Source organism: Lepidochelys kempii, chromosome 3 (genome assembly GCF_965140265.1).
Source record: "Lepidochelys kempii isolate rLepKem1 chromosome 3, rLepKem1.hap2, whole genome shotgun sequence".
NCBI classification, from domain to species: Eukaryota; Metazoa; Chordata; order Testudines; family Cheloniidae; genus Lepidochelys; species Lepidochelys kempii.
In genome coordinates, this window is record NC_133258.1 from 15,738,407 (window position 1) to 15,743,625 (window position 5,219).

The following is a 5,219-nucleotide window of genomic DNA, read 5'->3' on the forward strand; positions in this document are numbered from 1 at the left end:
TACAAGCGCCATGGAATCCAATCTGTCAGATTAATATCCTGTCCAGGAACCTCCTGGTTTCCCCACTGAGGTGTGAGAGGTTCTGACGAAAGCCATGGTGTGGAGAAGCTGATTTGGAAAATAAAACGCATTGTAATTAGTTCCTTTCATATACAATTAAAATGAGGTTAATCAAATACATGTTGGAAACAGAGCAGATGACTGAAGTTGACATTTCAGCCACGATGCCTTCTCAGGGTCATATGGAAAACAGGAGGAACCAGGTGCCCATGCTCAAATTTTTAAAGATATTTAGGCATTGTTGCACTCAGCACAGAAAGGCCTAAAGTCTAGATCCTCAAAGGTATGTCACTGCCTAACTCCCATTAGGGATCAGTGACTAAGGCCTGGTCTACACGAGAAAATTAGGTCAGTTTAACTACGCTGGTCAGGGATGTGAAAAATCCACACCCTTGAGCAGCGTTGTTAACCCAACCTAAGTCCCCATGTAGACAATGCTAGCTTGATGGAAGAATTCTTCCATTGACCTATCTACCACTTCTCAGGGAGGCGGATTACCTCCCGTTGGTGTAGGTAGTGTCTGCAATGAAAAGCTACAGCAGTGCAGCTGTGCCAATGTAGTGTTTTAAGTGTAGACAAGCCCTTAGAAAGCTAAGTCTCATTTTCAAAGTGACTTAGGCACTTGGGCCCAAAATCTGGCCATAACATCCTAGCCAACCTCAACCAGGAGTGCAAAATGAAGTCACCACAAAGTATTTCTTCATTGTGCATATAGTTTCCAAATGCTGCACTGAAAAATATTGACTTCTTCCTACCATCTACAAAAGACCGGGAATCCATACAGTCCCAGAGCTGGAGCGTTACAGCCACCCTCAGCGTGGCCCATCGGATGGGGCACAGGGAGTTAAAGGAGAGGCATTCTTTTCCTAGGGCTCCCACTGATGCTGGGGCAAGTTGCTGCACCTCTCAGTTTCCCCACCTGTTCAGACGGGAATGATGAGACACATCCTCCTTTATATAGCACCATGAGGTCTATGACTGTAAGATGAATGTGTCAATCTCAACGAATTACTACCTCGAAATATTTGTACTACTCAGAAAACTCCCTTTCTCAGCACTGGCCACTCTTGTGATAACTGGTGTTTTCGTTCTTGCCCTAGCTTCTGAAGTTATGTGATCTCATGAGAATTGCAGCTTCCAGTTAAATAAAAATACTTTCTAGCCCTTGGGGGTTACAGAGAAAAGCTTGGAAACACGCCATAATCAGAAGGTCAAATACAAGGACCCAACTTTCTTTTTTTAAAAAACTGCATGTGTTTTAACTGATCTTATGATTTAGGATGGGGACGAGCTCTTGATTTTGGGGTCAGCAATCCTGCAGTCTGACAAGTACATGGCTGTGATGTTAATCCCCTGAACCTATGCTGCAGAGCAGGTGAGATTTTTACGCTTCCTTGACCGCAGCTGATGTTCCCCTTTGAAATGTTGGCGAGGCAAAAGGTGAAACTAGTGGGAATGGTCTGAAGTTGCTGCGATACAAATGCAACAATCTGGCAAACTCTTGTTCCTTTGATCTGTCTGTGTCCCTCCCGGGGAATGTCCAGGGACTGTGTGCATAGAAGTGGGAGTCAGAGATTCATCTCATATTTTCCACCACAGGGGCTGTGCTATCATCATAAAAAATGGAAAAGTGTATTTTATGCTGAGTCATATAATGCCGGGGCAGGGAGCATCCAGGTTCGCAGGGCTGGGGTGGAAATTGCTTTGCTATAGAACCATCTCCCACCGAGAAATTCTGCTCCCTGCCACCAGATATGAAAGGCGTTACCCACGCAGCTGTCTGGGGAGCAAATGACCAATATCTTAGCAGGGCAGGCACTGTGGGCATTAAAGTAATTGAGTTCAGTGTTCACTGCTAGACAGAGCATGATGTGTTTTCTGGGGAAAGGCCAGTGAAGGGCCCTGTGCCAAATCTTTAATTATAATGGTGCAGGAGGGAGCGAGAGCAACTGCACAGCCATTGCTCTGAGTAAAGCTTGCTGCGCAAATTAAGCAGGGCTGTCAGATGCTGGCTTGGCTCAGTGCACGGGTTGACTGCCTGTTAGTGGAATGATTGATGAAAGGACTAAACAAGCCTGCAGAGAATCCAGCTCCTACAGGGAGGCATCTGAGGAGAACCGCTCGGCTCCTCCAGAAACAGCTTAGCATTGGCACCTGACTCTGCAGATCTTTGCCTTCACTATTAAACAAACTGAGCTCCTGGGCAATTATAAATCCCCAGGAAATGGCCTGCATCAGCCAGTGCTATTGCTTAATTAGAGAAGCCGATTGCTTTGTGTTACACAGGGAACATATATCACATAGCAATATTCCTTACATGGTTAATGGCCATTTAGTTGCCTGGTAAATGCTGTTAATGTGAGGATAGTTCCATGACAATTACATAGGGCTGTCTCCCACTATTCAATTTTTAAGCAGAATTTCCCATTGATTTCAATAGGGAGTTCCAGGTAAAAATCCTTAGCACAATAAGACCCCAGGTAGCAGGCTTATTGCTGACTTTTACATTGGAATGTAACTATGGGACCAAACCAAGCCATATTCCAGAATCCTGTAACTGCCTACTGCAGGATTTCTTGCACCCTCCTCTAAAGCATCTGGTACTAGTCATTGATGCAGAGAGAATATTAGACTATATGGGGGTATGATCCAATATGGTAATACCTGTGTGTCAAACCTCCCCCCAACTTTTGGGCAGTTCAGATCAGGACTGAACTTTGCATCTGGCTCTTGTCTCTATCCTGAGCTGACCCTAGATCCCAGACATGCACAGGACTAGACACTACATTCTGGATCCTAATGCTGCGGCTCAAGCTTCTCTTCAGAACACAGTTACATGGAGATCTGCCCCAAAGAAATCATTTTCATTTTGCAAACTTGCCTAAGCTACATCTGAAATTGTACTGAGGAAGAGAGAGGGCGGGGGTCATCCCTACCTTCCAAATTTGCCTAGTGTTGAAGTCATCTCCATGTGGTTGCAAGATTCCTGCATGCTCACACCTAGCTCCCCACCCTCAAAGTATTATTTGTGTGTTTGCAGCTATACCCCAAAAGGGAGCAAATGCCACTTTGGAACAAACAAATAAACCATAAACAAACACTTTGATCCATTAGTAGCACCATGTTAAGTAGAGAGAGCCAATGATTATATTACTGTACAATGTTGCTCTAAACAAAAGCTCACTGTTGTAATGATTATTGTATTGCTGGTGACAGTTACATGGCCAGAATTTGTAAGCCTCTTAGAACTTCTTAAAGACCTCATTTTTAAAAAAATCACATTTAGATTTGTGGAAAAGTGAACTAAAATAGAGGCAAATCAGCAAAACGTTTTGCTTCTTGCAAAACAGGTAATAAAAGTGGCCTTGCAAAAGTGCTGCGTGGATATATATTCGCAGAGCCCTAATGGGAATGAATGACACTGGGAGCTAAATGGTATTTATGAAGGAAAATCCTATTGAATTGTGGAGGTAAATGCGTGGTTATGCAGGTGATGTCGGAGAGAGGGCTTGGGATTCTTTAACCATGGGATGTTGTTCCAAGAAGGATAGCTAGGAAGAGATGGGATCCACCTAACGAAGAGAGGGAAGAGCATCTTTGCAGGCAGGCTTGCTAACTTAGTGAGGAGGGCTTTAAACTAGGTTTGCTGGGGGATGGTGACCTAAGCCCGGAGGTAAGTGGGGAAGTGGGATACCAGGAGGAAACGCAAGGAGGAAGGTGCTACAGGTGAGCCTCCTGACTTGGGCAATTGGCTAGTTATCTTAGGTGCCTGGATATAAACACAAGAAGCCTGGGAAACTAGCAGGAAGAATTGGAAGTCCTGGCACAGTCAAGGAACTATGATGTGATTGGAATAACAGAGACTTGGGAATAACGGTGGGGTAACTCACATGACTGGAGCACTGTCATGGATGGGTATAAACTGTTCAGGAAGGACACGCGGGGGAGAAAAAGTGGAGGAGTTGCACCATATGTAAGAGAGCAGTATGGTTGCTCAGAACTCTCATATGAAACTGGAGAAAAGCCCGTTAAGAGTCTTTCGGTTAAGTTTAGAGGCTAGAGAAACAAGGGCGATGTCATGGTGGGCACCTGCTATTGACCACCAGACCAGGATGATGAGGTAGACGAGGCTTTCTTTGGACAACTAACAGAAGTTTCCAGATCACAGGTCCTGGTTCTCATGGGGGACTTCAATCACCCTGACATCTGCTGGGAGAGCAATATAGCAGTGCACAGACAATCCAGGAAGTTTTTGGAGTGTATTGGGGACAAGTTCCTGGTGCAAGTGCTGGAGGAACCAACTAGGGGCCGTGCTCCTCTGGACCTGCTGCTCACAAACAGGGAAGAATTGGTAGGGGAAGTAGAAGTGGGTGGCAACCTGGGCAGCAGTGATCATGAGACGGTCCAGTTCAGGATCCTGTCAAAAGGAAGCAAGGAGAGCAGCGGAATACAGACCCTGGACGTCAGAAAAGCAGACTTTGACTCCCCCAGGGAACGGATGGGGAGGATCCTCTGGGAGACTAATATGAGGGGGAAAGGAGTCCAGGAGAGCTGGCTGTATTTTAAAGAAGCCTTATTTAGGGTGCAGGAACAAACCATCCAAATGTGTAGAAAGAATAGCAAATATGGCAGGCAACCAGCTTGATTTAACAGAGAAATCTTAGGTGAGCTTAAACACAAAAAGGAAGCTTACAAGGAGTGGAAACTTGGACGGATGACAAGAAAGAAGTATAAAAATATTGCTCGAGCATGAAGGGGTGTAATCAGGAAGGACAAAGCACAATTGGAGTTGCAGCTAGCAAGGGATTGCTAGTTGCAGCTAGCAAGGGTAACAAGAAGGATTTCTATAGGTATGTTAGCAACAAGAAAAAGGTCAGGGAAAGTGAGAGACCCTTACTGAATGGGGGAGACAACCTAGTGACAGATGATGTGGAAAAAGCTGAAGTACTCAATGCTTTATTTTGCCTTGGTCTTCACAGAAAAGGTCAGCTCCCAGACTGCTGAACAGGGCAGCACAGTACAGGGAGGAGTTGAGCAGCCCTGAGTGGTGAAAGAACAAGTTAAGGACTGTTTAGAAAAGCTGGACAAGCACAAGTCCATGGGGCCGAATCTAATGCATTTGAGGATGCTCAGAGAGTTGGCTATTGTGATTGCAGAGC